At 32.9% G+C, this 16,867-nt stretch overlaps 1 protein-coding gene across 1 annotated transcript in view; it reads right to left on the bottom strand.

Annotated features, from left to right (window-relative positions):
- Znf804b (zinc finger protein 804B) overlaps nucleotides 1–16,867 on the bottom strand; it is a 454,512-nt gene that overhangs the window by 105,849 nt on the left and 331,796 nt on the right. The gene's annotated exons all lie outside the window — the stretch shown is intronic.

The raw sequence follows: 16,867 nt of genomic DNA, 5'->3' as shown, positions 1-16,867 counted from the left end.
AGCCTAAGCTTTCATAATTGAATGAGTCTCTGTGTCATTCATTCTTTAGGGATTGGCCGTCCTGTTGAGCAATGAGTGAATACTACAACTGTGGTGATATTTTGTTTATGCTATGACAAATACAGCTTGAATGAAGACCATAGTTCAGAGCTAAGGCCATTAGGTAGATGTAGGGGCAAGGCAGTTGTAGTATATGCCTTTAATCCCAGCACTCAGGAGACAGTGGTACAGAGATCTCATCTCTGTGAGTTCAAGGTCACCCTAGGCTACACTAGGTTAAATCTGTCTAAAAATGAAACAGAGATAACACAAAGGTAATCCCAGCATTTGTAATCATATGTGTTTAATCCAAGCATTATAGAGTTGGAGATAGGAGTGCAATGGATAGGTAGAGAGAGGAATATAAGGCAGAAGGAAATAGGAACTCAGAGTCAGTATGAGCAGTCAGTATGAGGACGCAGTCTGATTATTCATAGGGACAGGATCTGAACATTGGTAGAGGTAAGAACTCCAGTAGTTGACCACTTTGCTTCTCTGAGTCTTCAGCTTTCACCTCCTGATGTCTGACTCCTAGTTTTTATTATTATGTCCATAGAGAATTTGTGCTACAACTACAGTGAAGTGTAATTTATTTTCTTGCTCTTTATTAATATTCAAGTACATATATATGTACAAATATTTTTGTATATGTATATTTTGCATATGTACATATTTGTTGTTTCTTTGTGTATATGGTGTGTATGTGTGTTCATAAGTGAATATGTGTAACCATGTGTGTGCATACATTTGTCTATATGTGTGTTAACTTGTGTTTATGAACTCGCATGTATACATGAGCATATTATGTATGTGTGTATTTGAATATGTGTATTATGTACTTATGTGCATGTGTGTGTGTTGATGTATATATCTGTGACATAATTGTGTCATTGAAGGTATGCTTTATTAAAAACATTTAAAATCACAACAATGTAAGTCTGTAAAGCAAAAATTTAATGGAAATCTGAACAAGAAGTTTTCTTATTTTCACTACCATTATTTACAAAAGATAAAAAAATATAATTTTGCATGCAATCAGAGCTTCCACATTTTTATGGAGTTTTTGATTATTATACCATTTTTGATGTAAGGTCTCTGTAGCCTTGTCTAGCCTAGAACTCATTGTGTGAACCAGTGTAGCCACAAAGTCAAGATGATCTCTTGGCCTCCCTAGTGTTAGTATAGGGATTACATAGTGCAGTACAACAACAAATCAGTTTCTTAAAATCATTTATTTATTATTGATGTGTGTATGAATGTCAGAGTTTGTTTATGTGGACATCAGAAGAAAATCTATTATCTCATTCTAGCATGTGTGTTTTGTGGCCCATGCCTTCAGACTGGGTGTTAAACACCATCTCTCTGCCCCATTCGGATGGGCTTTTGGTTTTGTTCTGTTTCATTTAGTGTTTATCTGTCTGTGTGTCTATCTCTCTGCCTTACTTTCCACTACTTACACACATAGTAAAGGCAGTACTATACTCTCTTAATTATATTAACATTATTAATATTGATTTCCTTAAAGTTGAGATGAGCTTCTTTCATAAGAGGAATGGGCTTTATAGCATCTAAAACATTTTTAGCATCTAGCACATTTTTTTCTTACTTAAAAGAAACAATAAATAAATGGACAACAACAGTAAAGAATGAATTTTCCATTGCACTTGTCAATATCATAGTCTACCCTGGCAATGCAAGTTACCATGGAGATGTACGCTGCTGAAATATTGATAGAGATACTGAGTGAGTGTGATTTCCAGCAAGAGGAACTTTGACAATAGTTATGAAATGAATGAATTTAGGATTAGGTAATCTAATCCTAAATTCCCCACCAAAATTGAATCTTACCACCAGCAAAGAGTAACACATAAAGATGCAAATTTAAGGCCTCCTCTGCCTTTTCCACCTCTTCAATCAGTGTTTCTACTTGCAGTTAATTGTGTGTAATATTTAGATTCTTTTCATATTTTAAATGAGATAAGATCAAAATTGGAACTCTCTGTTTTTTGTCCAGGGAAGACGTGATGGCACCCAACTCCTAGATTATAAAGTGAGGCTTTCTCTTCTTATTAATGATTCATTTAATACAATCACATTAAACAATGAGTGCAATCATAGTAAACACATGAAATTGACTCTGTAAAACCTATATTGACAGTAATTGAGATCAATTATAATTTGGAAAGAATGACAAATTTCTGAGCTGCTGATTAAATGCCAGCTTGTTTATTGCATTTTTGTTTATGAAGCAGTAATTAAATATCTCAAGCTTGCTTATGTAACTACTAATTTTGGACAAGCTTCCTAAATAAACAGGCATTATTTTAAAGTGGTACATTCACTCTAATAAAATTAAATGTTACAAGAATTAAGGGCCACTAACTTCATCTTCTCTAAAATTAAATAATATACAGTTTACCAGAAAAAAATCTTTTGAAATGAAATGATGAAATATCAGGTGCATAAATAACTCTTGATTCATTGCTAAATTATGCATGTCTGTCTAATTATAATATAAAAAGGAAAATATAATTTCCACATTTCTTTTACTATAATTTTTTATTTTTAGAAATAATAATATAATTGCATCTTTCCCTCATCTCCACTGCTCTCTCCAACTCCTTCCCCATACCTATTTTTGCCTTTATTCAACTTCATAGCTTAGCTTATTTAACTTTAATTGTATATGTTTGTATATGTCTATGTGTGTATTTGTTTGTAAGTATGTGTTAACCTATATAGGAGATTTTTATTCAAACTACATATGTTCATATGTACACAAACTTACATCTTTTACATTTATGTTTAAGTAGTTAATCATTTAATTTTTAATTACTCTGTCAAGCATCCTTACTGTTATTTTACTCTCCTTCTTTTATGTTTATATTTCTATAGCACTTATAAGTCTTATATAAATAAAATATTGAAAAAGTTTTTAAGTTGTAGATTATTATGCAGAACAAACAACCAATGAAACAATAAAAACACATTACCAAACTATTTTGGTAGATAAAATACTATCTAACCAATTTTCAAGTCCTATTAGTTTCTAATAGAGAACATCCAAGCGTGCATTAGGAAAATGAGGCAATATCTATGGGCAGAGAAAACAAAGAACAGTGATGGTAAATGTCCATCAAGAATCTATACATGAAAAAAATGTAAGGAATAAATGAATGAATGCATTTGATTTCTGTGTATATGTTTTGTTATAGGCTAGGATAAAGGAGAGATTTTTTGGAAATCTTTAATTATGTATAATGGAACCAAAACCATATAATTTTACAAAAAAAAAGTATAAAATGAAATGTAAAAGATCATGTATCCCAATAACAATTTTATTGGTTATTTTATGCTGTTGGAATAAAAGGCTTCATGGCTAAAAGTGAGTCATGCAAGAGTTTACTTATCTTATGGATCAAGCGGGAGGAGCAGAGAGGCTACAAGTTCTCCAAGCCCTCCTCTTTTGATGTACTTTCCTAGGCAAGTATTTAACTCCTGTAGCTTCCAAAATCTTCCCTACCAGTATTGTGGGGCCGAATGTTTAAATATATGAGTCTATTGGATATATTTCTCATTTCAACAAACACAAGACTATATCGGTCTGGATTTGTCAACTAGTAACACAGCCCAAAACATTGTGCAGAACAGGAATGAGTTACAAAAATGTATAGGAAGTCAGAGAAGTCCTATAACAATATAGTTTTGTAGTTAGAAAAAATGTATAAATAAATCACACTTTATTCATTCATACTTCATTAAACTTAAGAAAGACAATTGTTCTATGCTCTATGATCCATGTCACGTAATTACTACAGTACAGCTGTGTGAAACCAGAGTAAAAAGTCTGAATTTCACAGTGTGGGGAAATTGTTTGACTCCCTTTCTGTCATTTCCCATATGACAAGGAAAACCTTTGGCAATTTCAAATTAATTTCAAAATTCAAAATTCAAATTTCAAAATAAAATGGTACCTATTGACAGAACATATTTACTAATATTAAGTACACTTGAAATTCAAGAGAAACTTTTCTATATTTGAGGTTATGATTTTGGAAATTTTCTTTTTGGTGGGTATATAAAATATGATAAGGGAATGGGTTTTCTTGCTTCAGACTGATGACAATTTGTATAGGTAGTAATTACTGTACTATCAATTCAAACCCACAGATAGAACTGTAATGAATATAGAGATATGATATTCATCTAAATTGAATACATTTAAATGAATATGTTCATTGTGCATAAGACAGGAAACAATTTCATTTAACTTTTACTCCTGATACAGCTACTTATTGTAAAATGCAATTAATAATGTCTGACATTTCATTTTCTAACATAAGAGAAATCAATGAAAAATGTCAGGTAACTACTTTTCTAAAATGTTGCTAGTGACAAAACCAGTTACACACCATTTTTTAATTCAGGTAACTGGGACATTTATAGAAGGCAAGAATTGCTTTCAGAGATAATGACCGAGACACTAGTAAACCTTTGCTTGGGAATTCACTACAAATGTGTTTCCTTCAAATAATTCAGTAATTTTCAAACAACTTGTATTAGGCTGGCTTCTAAGAAACTCTGACATTAATCGGTATAGAGCTTTCTGTGTGTTGCCCATATGCTGAAAGCAGCCTTGAAAATTCCTGCCGTTACATTATCAAATAGTATGAAGCAAATTGCTTTGATTCTAAAGACTCTATTGTCAGATGCTTGTTAGCACTGCACAGAAACACTGTTGCCTTGAGTATATGCTGATGTGTCTGATAATAAGCCTGTTGTAGCTGGATAGACAGATCTATACCCGGAGATGTTTAATAAGTGATTCTTCTCACAAAGATACTACAATGCCATTTCAAGCTTGCTATCCAAGGTTTCTAACAATTTTATAGTAGGCAATTTGATTTCAAACTTGGGGAAAGCTATAGTTGTGAAAGAAGTGTACTTTATAGACAATATATGTCAAAAATCCTGAAATATTATCAACTGAGAAAATATGTCAAAGCTAGACAAACATTAAAAGTAGTAGTTCATTTTGAGATAAAGACATCCATAAAATTCAATCTAATATTGTAAATGGTTTTGTAAAATATTAGTTTGTTTTGGAAAATAAACTAAAAATGTTTATCAGTTCAGTCAGAAAGACTGATTAGCAGTAAGCTAGAACTAGTTACTTTCTGTTACAGTAAATGTAAGAAATAATGGTCATCCAAGACTATGACAAATTGCTGTTGTGAAAGTCTATCATAACCACTTCAACATTGGGAATATCTATATTTATTCCTATTACAAGTATAAGTAAGCCAGGCAACTATGTTTGTGTGTGTGTGTGTGTGTGTGTGTGTGTGTTTGTGTGTGTGTGTGTGTGTGTGTGTGTGTGTGTGTGTGTTTTGAAGGTACAATGTATTGAAGAGGTCTATAAGAGGAGCTTCTATGATTCCATTTTAAAATAAGAATATTCCAAGAGTGGAACCATCTTTTTGCTCGAGAAGATCATAGACACCCTCCTGTAAAAGACATTTTACTCTTGGAAACTTTTGGCTTGTTCAAGTTTAAGAAAGGTGACAAATAGCACACTCGGAGTGAGAATTCATATCATTATGCCCTGCCCTCAATAACAACAGTAGCAGAATTAATTGGAAATTGTCATTTCATAACTTTAAAAATGCAATAGACAGAGGTTTCAAATATGTGATCTTGAAAATTAAAATATATAAATTACATAGATATAAAATTAGAAGAAATATAATATCCACCTTTCATCAAATCACATTACATTCAAAATATATTTAACACCATATTTAATATTACATTCCTTATTCATTTTTTTCCTTTTTTTATTTAAATTTGAAACAATGTTGCTTTACATGTCAATTCCAATTCCCTCACCCTCCCATCCTTCCTTGTTCCCCCTACCAACTCCCATCCCATTCCAGTTCTGCTCCCTAGAGAGGGTAAGGCCTTCCATGGGGAGTCTTCAAAGTCTGTCATATAATTTGGGCAGGGCCTTGGCTCTTCCCCATGAGAAAGTATCCCTTTATGTAGGATGGGCTCCCAAAGTCCATTCATATACTAGGGATACATACTGATTCATTACTAGAAGCCCCATAGACTGTCCATTCCTCCTAACTAACAATCACATTCACAGGGTCTGCGTCAGTCCTATTCTGGTTTCCTGGCTATCAGACTGGGGTGCATGATCTCCCCCTTGTTCAGATCACCTAATTCTGTGAGTTTCTCCAGCCTGATCTTAACCCATTTGCTTATCACTCCTCTCTATCTGTACCTGGGTACCAGGAGTTTGGCTAGTGTTTAGCTGTAGGTGTCTGCTTCTGCTTCTATCAGCCACTAAAGGAAGGTTCTAGAATGGCATATAAGGTAGTCATCAACCTCATTATCGTGGAAGGGCATTAAAGGTAGCCTCTCCACTATTGCTTAGATTGTTAGTTGGGTTAATCCTTGTAGATCTCTGGGCATTTCTCTAGTGACAGATTTCTTCTTAAATCTATAATGGTTATTCTTAAGATGCCAGGAATGGAACAACCTTTTCTAGAATAGAATCATTCTTAGGAGACTCCTTTTCTTTCTTCTAATCCTTTAAGCTGCAAAGCCACATTTGGGGTTTCACTAGTCCATACATAGCTAGCTACAGAGTATGGTTATAAACATTGAACTTACTCAGTGTTAAAAACTGGTTGTAGAAGAAAGGAAGTCACTCACACCTTCATGATTTAGGAGCAATATTTGAGGTGAAAGAAGTGATGAAAAAAAATTAGAGCTAAGATCATCATTTTGTTTTCTTTTTACATTACTACGATTTCCGTGAAAGAGTTTAATAGAGTGGGGATTTGTTTGTTTGTGAAGGTGTATTAATTACTTCACAAGATTACTATATGAGATAACAAAAGATCAACATTTTAAAGAGACCATTGACAGGCTGCAGTGATACGAAGTCACAAGTTATAATGGACAGCACATTGAAGGGTATTAACACTGGTGGGTTTTAGTGTGCTGTGTACTCAAGGAGGGAAAACAAGTGATGATGGTGTAATCCATGTAAGAATAAGAGAATAAATCTCATCAACATATAATTTTATTATGGGTCTAAATTATTAATGATGGATTTGACACTTCCAAATAAAAAAACTATTTAGTGATACTTGTTGAACTCTTCAATAAGGGGTTAAGCTGTTGAAGACAGTGACTCCTGAGAGTTGTGCAGCTTCATTTGGTAATAAGATTACTACAGAAGCTGCTATGTGCTAACAAGAAACAACTGTGCAAACATTATATGGCCTGTGATGTTTTTATTCTTCTTTCTCTGTGGAAATAATCATTATTTCTGGCAAGATCACAATTACAATTTTCTTCATGTTTCTTTCTGTATGCCCTATGTGATTGTTTTCATGAAACATATCTCTTGGATTTTTTAGCTATTTGTTTTGTGGCTTTTAAATAACATTTGAGTTCACAATGAATTAGTCGAAGCAAATTCAAATTATCTTTAAAAGTTGTTTCCTGCAAAAATAGTTATTTCTACCCACAAAGCCATGGAAGATCCTGATTGTGGCTATTATTAGATTAAAGTTTCAAAGTTTCAATTTTAACTATGGATGGGAATTTTATCCTTATTAATGGCTTCATTTGTCAGCAGTCCTCTATTCTGCTTTAGCTGCAGGGAACATTTAAACCCAATTAAGTACAAAAATATCTCCTATCATATAGAAGAAATTTGCATCGACAAGAAATACTATGTCATTAAATATTGAAATAAACATTAACTTTCTCAGCATTTGGCAGCAAAGTCTTAAGTAAAATAATCCCTCCTCGTTTTCTGCTTCCTCAAATATTGAAAGGCTTTACCTTGAAAGCCATGGGAGGAACTCTGATAATGAAAGAAGGTGAATAAAGATGTGAGACTAGCAAGAGCACACAGATATCTACCTAATAGTTGAGTGCTCATTTCCTTTGAAGATGGGTAGAAGAGAAGGAGAGTAAGGAAGAAAATTTCAAGTTTGTGGAATTGGAAAGACAAATCATACAAAGGAAAGTATGGTAGGAGAAGAAAAGTGAAAAACATAAACACTTTCTTTAGTCTTACAGAAATTTTATTTAGTCAAAACCTGTTTGTGGAGCCAGGAAGATGACTCAATTACAGGCTTGCTTTGCAAGCATGAGAAGACCCAACTTCAATGCTCAGAATCCATTTTATAGTCAGGAATAGTGATAAGTTTATAAATCTAACATTAAAACAGTAGACAGTCTATCAAATCTTTTTGGTGAGTTTAAAACAAAAGACCCTGTCACAGAAGACTAAAGACACCCCCAAACAAAGGAAAATTGCCTAAGGCTTCCATATGTCCCTTATATGTATTCACACATGTAATCTTATTCCATTACATTAAACAACATTATTAAACCGTCGATGAAACGTCTCTCCCACAATAATCCCTGGTTTTATATCTATTTGTGTAATGATATTAAGTACAGGGAGATCAATAATATTTACATTCATGGGAATCAATATTTAATAAAGTCACTCTTGACCTTGATGTATGGTTATGACTGAAATTACCAATGCCTGTTCCTACAAATCTCTTGTCATAAGATATTTTCAGACATAAAAGTATTTTATAGTAATTTAAACAGGGGATTTTAAATCTGAATTGAATATTTTATTAGTCTGGGGAGAAATTCAAAGTTTAGAAATAAATTTACCTACAATATTGTTGAGGTCTGATTGTGGTAGATGCCAGGGAAGGGTATCTGGTATTTCTCTCTATTGCTGTCTACTTTATTGCTTTGAGACAGAGACTGTCTTGAACAAGAAGCTCACTGTTTTGGAATAGGCTGCCTGGAAAGATGTTAAGAGTAAGGTTTTTCCCTGCTGTGTCAACTCCAAATAACACAGAGACACTGTAATTGACATCATGTTGTTAGCCTGTTACTAGCATTTCTTATTAGCTAGCTCTGTCTTCAATATTAACCAATTTATATTAATCTAAATATTTCCACATGGTCTCATCTTATCGTCCTCCATCTTGAATCTCCTCCCTGCTTCTTCCTCTCTCCTCCTTGTCTCCTAGCTCGCCTATCTTGCTTTCCTATTGTCAACAGTGCTTTATTCACTAACCAATAAGAGAAACATATTCACAGAATGACATATCCCAACAGAAAGAGCTCCTGGAGTTTGCCCCATCTCTATGCCTTACCCCTCCCCAATGCTGGGGTTACAGGTACACAGACATGCCCAGTTCTGTATGTTTATGGTGGAGATTCAAATCAGGCATTCATGCTTCAGTAGCAATGGCTCTTATGTGCTGATCATCTCCCAAGTCCTCTAATATTTTGGCTGTTTTATAAGGTGAGGAGTATCTTCATACACATCTATTTATACCTTATTCTTAACCATTCCTCCCTTTGTTGTCCTTTATGGATTCATTTGTATATCTCTTATGATTTGTGCTATTTTGTTTCTACAGAATTCAGCATCAATTGTAAAACAGCATTAGATCTGAATGTGATATATTCTCTCTACCTCTCTGTCACTCTCTCTGTCTCTGTCTCTCTCTCAATAACCCCCCTCTGCTAGACACACACAGGATCAAATCATAGACAACATTTGGGTCCAGTTTTGTAACAGAGACTTGAGGAGAGTTTTGAGTATTGAACTATTTGCTCAGTGATAAGGGACAGCATCATTCATGTAACTTTTACCCACATAGTATGGGTAAATTAGGTTATTGATCTATAAGGTATGATAGAAGCAATTTCTTCTTATAGGGGAGTGATGTGAATATGTGTATAGGACTGAGTGATGCATTTTATGAGAAACAAGTTTCTCCACACCATGAGACTAGTATGTATTGTAGATTAAAATATAAAAAAATTCCAGTGAGGGGAAAAGCTGAAGCCTGAGTCAGGTGTATTTAATCGAAGTCGACTGAGGTCATTGGTTTCTTTTACTGCTAGTTAACTCTTATTTCCACATGCCCATATGTCACCATAGTCTAGATAAGCTACCTAGAAGAAATAATGCTTTTCACATTAAAATATATTTTCTTTACCGTAAAGAGGCTATGGTCTTTTATTACTTCATTCTGTATGAAGTGCCATTGGTCTAAACACAGATGATCTTTTGGATAGTTTTTGTTATTAACAGGAGAGTACCTATTTCATTGCTGTTTTGAACTGTGACTTTATACAATGTAGTTATTTGAATATTTATTTTTTTTCTGTGTATAAGTATACCTGACTGATCATTAGTAATTTATACTTGTTCATACTAACATGTCATATATTTACTTTTATTGTGCTTACAATGAAAATATTCAATATATATAATGACAAATAATCTCAAATTCAGGTTATCTTTTATTTGGCTCAAAATATGTAATAACTTACAAGCATTCATTAAATAAAATATGATTTGATTTTATACTGGTTTAGTAAAAAAATATGGTCTTAAATGTAAGTATATTATTATACATATATGATTTTTCAGTGTAAACATAAAATAAAGATGATTCTAAATGGCCAAGACATCATACATGTTACCATAAACTGCAAAAATATGAGTCACATTTTAGAACAGCTAATAAAAGGACTGTTTGGGCTCATGAAAATTGTCTTCTGTGTTTTGCAGTAAAATGAATGCATATTTAAGCTATGGAGTATTCTGTGCATCTGGAATGTATTCCCAAAAATTGTTGCTCTCTTTGCCTATACGATCTGTTTAAACTCATTAATGTGTGAAACTAGAGCTAAATCAAGCATATTTTTGCAAATAATTTTTATTTGTCAATTATGTTGTCCACATTAATACTTTCATGGAAATTTGAGCACTCTAAAGCCTATATTCTACTCATCAATCTGAAATGAGTGGTTTTGTATATTCAAATAAGATATCATTTTTTTCCTTAATTTTTTTATTTTGAGATTATACTTACATCTTTTTCTACTTCCCTTTCATTCCTCTAAACCCTCCCACGCCCCCGAACTCCAACCCCCTACCATCTTTCAAATTCATGGCCTCCTTTTCTTTGTTACATACATACATACATACATACATACATACATACATACATACATAATGTATGTATGAGTGTGTATGTATTCTTAAGTACAACATGCTCAGTCCATATCATTACTTGTGTATACATATCATTACTTGTGTGTAGACATAACTAGGTTGTAAGATTAAACCCTGAAATCAGAAACATCTTTTTGTGCTTTAAAATTCGGCATAGTGTTAAACTTATTATTGCAGAAGTATCATACACACATTTCAGTGGAGGCATAGAAAATGGGAAGAATTTAGCTCTTAAAAGCTGATATTTAAGATATACCCAATGCTTTTTTGTTACTGTGAACATTTTCTCTCTTGAGAGTAAAAACTTAAAATAGGTTAAAGTCTGTCTTGCAAGAGGCATAATAAACTTTGAAGTGTCTAAAAAATGAAATATGGCAGGAACTGTTATTTCACTTTGAATGCTTCATAACTAGGTGGTTTTTAACCAATAGGAAGACAATTGAGGCCTGGTATAACAGTAAAAGCAGATGGGTCTCTGGATTTGATGCCAGAATGGTGAATGCAGTGAGACCCTGTCTCTAAAACAAAACAGAACCCCAAGACACATGATAATCAGGCCAAAATTGTATCTTATTATGTAAGAATATCAAATGACTGCTCTTACATCTCCTATCTGCAAACCTAGTACTTTTAACTAACTTTTTTTTGAGTCAAGTTCTATCCAAGTTTTGTTTTTGAAATTTGAGTCTTCTCCCTCATCTCCCTTTTTAGCACTCTAAAACAAAACAGAACCCCAAGACACATGATAATCAGGCCAAAATTGTATCTTATTATGTAAGAATATCAAATGACTGCTCTTACATCTCCTATCTGCAAACCTAGTACTTTTAACTAACTTTTTTTTGAGTCAAGTTCTATCCAAGTTTTGTTTTTGAAATTTGAGTCTTCTCCCTCATCTCCCTTTTTAGCAGCTGTGAGCACTGACTGCTGTCCTTACATTATCTGTGGTGGTTCCTTGAACACGAGAAACGTACATGTGGCATTCACAGTGGCATGGTAATCCAAGGAGGGAAATGATGCGTAAATCAAGTGTAGAATTCAAATCTACACATTATACACACATAATAAATAACTACAAGCTTTACAGAGCACAGGGTACAGTATTCGGGAAATACAAAGTGATCGCTTTTACTTATAATGTGTAAACACATCAAAATTGCAAGCAGATGAATAATTTATCAATACAGAAATGTTTGTATTTCTTTAATTGTAAAAAAAAAAAAAAATGTTCAAATTTCTACTTTCTGGTCCATTATGTAATTGAATTAAATGTAAGTAAGTTAAATCTAGCATGTACACCAACAGATAATATCATATTTAGTCATGATAATACAAGAAGGGGAATAGCAATAACTTGCATGTTCTTAAGAGAATGCTCATTTAAATGCATAAAAAAATGTGAAAGTGTGTTTGATTTTGTCAAAGGCTTTTTAGCATATAATGAGGATCTGTGATTTTTCTTTCAGTTATGTATGGTGAATTACACTGACTGATTTAGGAATGTTTAGCCATCCCTGCATCACAGGGATGACACCTACTTGAACATGGTGGATGATATTTTTAGTGTGTTTTTGGATTCAGTTTGCAAGTATTTTATTAGGATTTTTTGTTTACGATCTTGAGATGAATTGATGTGTAATTCTCTTTCTTTGTCAAGTCTTTATGTGGTGATTATGTTTCATAAAATGAACTTGGCAGTGTACCTTTTGTTTGTATTTTGTGGAATAATTTGAGGAGTTATGGAATAATATCTTTTTGAACGTCTGGAAAAACTAAACACTAAAACTATGTGGTCCTGGGCTTTTTTGTTTTGTTTTAATTGGAAAATTTTAATGACTGCCTTCTATTTTGTTAAGGGTTATAGATGTATTTAAGTTGTTTATTTAACCTTAACTTTGGTAAGTGGTATCTATTGAGAAAATTATCCATTTCTTTGAGAATTTCTATTTTGGTGGACAGATTTGAAAGTATATCATGATTTTTTGGGTTTCCTTGGTTTCTATTGTTATATCCCCCATTTTGTTTGTGATTTTGTTGATTTGTATATTCTCTTCATGTGTCTTATAGTTAGTTTAGGTAAGGGATTATCTTTATCATTGATTTTCTCAAAGAACCAACTCTTTGTTTCATTGATTCTTTATTGTTTCCTTTATTCCAATTTTATTGATTCCAGACCTCAGTTTAATTATTTTTTGCCATCTACTTCTCTTGGGTGCTACTTGCTTTTGTTCTACAGCTTTGATGTGTGTTGTTAGGTTGCTTGTATGAGATTTCTCCTTTTCTTTTTTTTTTTTTAATGTAGGCACTTAGTGCTATGAACTTTCCTTTTAGCACTGCTTTCATTGTGTGCTATAACTCTGTGTATGTTGTATATTACTTTTCATTGAATTTTAGAAATTCTTTAACTTCTTTACTTATGTCTTGTCCCTTTTTTAATTCAGTAGATTTGTTCAGTTTCCATGATCCATGATCTTCACAGATCTTGAGGGAACAATACTCAACTTCATATAAACAAAACAAAACAAAACAAACAAAAAAAAAACCCCTCAGGATAGCCAAAACAATCCTGTACAATAATGGAACTTCAGGAGGCATCATAATCCCTGACTTCAAGCTTTACTATAGAGCTGTAGAAAAAAAAAACAGTTTGGTATTGGTGTAAAAACAGAAACATGAATCAACAGAATGGAATCAAAGACCATGATATTAATCCGCACAACTATGAACACCTGAGTTTTGACAAAGAAGTCAAAATTGTACAATAGAATAAAAACGTATCTTCAACAAATGGTGTCTGCTTCTTTCTGAGGAGGGGGAAGGAAAGGAGGTAGGTGACAAAGGAGGTTGAGAAAGGAGGTAGGAAGGCAGCTAGAGGAAGTACAGGAAAGGAAAAACTGTGGTTGGGATGTATTATATGAGAGACAAATCTATTTTCAATAAAAAAATAAAAACACCATTTCAATTTTTAAAAAGAAAACATAAAACAAAGAAATGTAAATTAAGGTTTCTGTTTTAGAAAACTTAAAGCTTCAGAGGATTTCTCCCCCACTTAATATTAATATAGCACAAAAAATAGTATAAAGAAAGGAAGTGGAAGCACTTCTATGAGGATTATTACTGTAGCCAGGCAACAAAGCAGGAAATGAAGGGAAAGAGAAAGAATTGTTAGGATTTGTATAGAGAGGTTCTCAGAACTGGCACAGCTTTTCTCTTTCCTGCTGCTCTTACCTTCTTCCAGCAACATTTTTGTATAGAGCCCATGTTGCTGCTATAGAAAAGTGAATCACCTGTACTCTGACGCCGAGGGCTCTAAGAACTAAGAGCTATGAAACTAAACTTTTAATTGATTGATTTAGAATATCTACAACCATCCTGATCATATCTGTGGTATAATATGTGACCATAGATGTCAAGCATATAACTATAAACGTCAGTGCTAATTATACACTTTAAAACTAATTACACATCAATAAAATGTTAAAAGGCACTCTTCATTTATTTTATATTTTTATATGGATTCTAATTGTTGTGCTTTTGTGGAAATATATTTATATCCTATTCTAAACAGAATAACATCAATTTCTACTGTAATATAGTTATCATTTTCAGTTCAAACAAGAGAATTAATTTTGCAATTTGAATGCATTTCCTGGAAAAGTTTCATTCACATATGTATGCTTTTTTCTCAGTAAGGCAAAATTTAATATGCGAATATGCTTGGACAACACACTTCTAAAACGCCCTGCATGTACAACCCTAGGAGCTGATGAGCAATTCAGGATTAACTGGAAGGCAAACAATGATTCAGCAGGCAATTTCCTGTAGTCAACTCATGCTTATGAGACATGAATAGTTTTCAGGTGCCAATTTTGTGTTATAAAGATAATTTCTATGGTTATTTGCTAGTGGTTACTGAGCTAGTCAAGGATCTCATGAAATGAATTCCTTGCCTAGAATGTTTTATGAATTGATACTTAATACTTGGAATTAAACATAACAAACCTTTTACTAAATTTAATATTTTAAAATATTACTTTTGTAAAATGCACTAAATTTTGCCATATATATATATGTGTGTGTGTGTGTGTGTGTGTGCGCGCGCGCGCCGTGTAGCCACTGTGTGCCTGTGATTTCTATACTCTTACTTCTAAAAGGAACTATTTAATGGACAATAATCATCTGAACGTTTGTATCAAAAGCTGTTGTCTTTTGGGGAACAGGCTCATTACAAGTCAGACACAGTTTTTTAGAGGAGGAAAAAAGTCAAATAATGGAAAGTTTTGGCAAAATATGAGAATTAAAAAAGACATGAAAGAAGAATTGAATTATCCAGGTTCACATCTCTCTACACACACTTACTTAGCAATGGAGAAAAAGAACAGTGACTTCACCAACTTTTGCCAATGCCAAGAGTTCAAAGCACAGGAAGTTATAGTAAATTAATTCAAGTCTATAGCAAATCTTCTGGGTATCCTTTCTTGAATTATTTGTACTTAAGTAAAAGACTTGTTCCTGTAATTACTAGTTCAACAGATATGAGTCTTATGTACAGGCTGTATTTTCTTCCTTATTTGTTCAGCTTTGTTCCATATCCTTTATCATCCTTTTGGTAAGACAAATGACTAAGTTCAATATATGTACTTTTATTATTCATATGCTTTAACATTTTCAAGAAAAAGCATTTGACCCAAGAAAATTTGTATGGCAGGGTAGTCTCTTTCAGTTAAATATTTCTTTCTTTCTTTTTTTTTTCTATCAGAAACAAAAGAAATTGGAAATTAAAAGAACTAATCCCAACCATTAAAAAAAAACAAAAATTAATTTCTATCCATGTGAAAGTGTGTAGGAGCTAGGGGAGACATGGTTTTGAATTTCAAATGCAGGTATTCAGATATTTGTGGGGTTTCAAATAAAATGTTAAGCGTAATTTTGGAATTACAGTCAAGAGACAATATCAAGGTAGACAAGATCTATCAGACCTTGACCAAGAGACTTAAATTAGAAAGGTAGGGACAAGGTAAGTGATTTGCCCACAGAAGCCCTTGGGATGATTGTTTCTTCAGAAATCATACTGCAAAGAGCTCTCATTATTCTTCAAAGTGCACAGAATAGATTTCCCTATGCCCACCTAAATGAATTCATAATTTCAGCACACAGTAAAGTCCCTTCATTAAGGCTCATGCAGGTGAAAAAGTACATTGTTCTTTCTCACTATAATTTTTAAATCAAGAAGATATTACTACTGGAGAAAGTATAAAATTATTTATTTCAAATTAAGTCCAGTTCTCAGGATTATGTTGTTGGGACAGGAAAATAGGAGGTAGGAAGTGTAACCTTAAAAGGAACCACTAAAAATATGGAAAATGGAATCAAAATATATTCCTATTTTTATTATGCATTTCACCACATGAATGAGTTGCTTTGTTTGTCTGTTTTTTTTTCCGTCCCAATACCAATAGAATTATTCTTCTACCATTGTTTTTAGTTAGCAATAATCACACTTTAGATAAAGCTCACTGGCTACCATGCTGCTACTGGGCAAAGCTAATTATTATAAAATAGTACAATATTCATCTTACTATATCACACAAAGAATTTTTATATACAAAAATGTTTAAAAACTTATATATGTGAGATATCATCTTATTCATGTATACTGTTTTACATAGAAGAGACCAATGCTGTATTTTCAAAATGTATTCACTTGATGGTATGAAGTAAAGGGAATTAGTACTA

Source organism: Phodopus roborovskii, unplaced genomic scaffold (assembly GCF_943737965.1).
Source record: "Phodopus roborovskii unplaced genomic scaffold, PHOROB, whole genome shotgun sequence".
Classification (NCBI taxonomy): Eukaryota; Metazoa; Chordata; class Mammalia; order Rodentia; family Cricetidae; genus Phodopus; species Phodopus roborovskii.
Note: the sequence above shows the minus strand (reverse complement) of the source record. Positions and strands in the feature narration are given on the sequence as shown.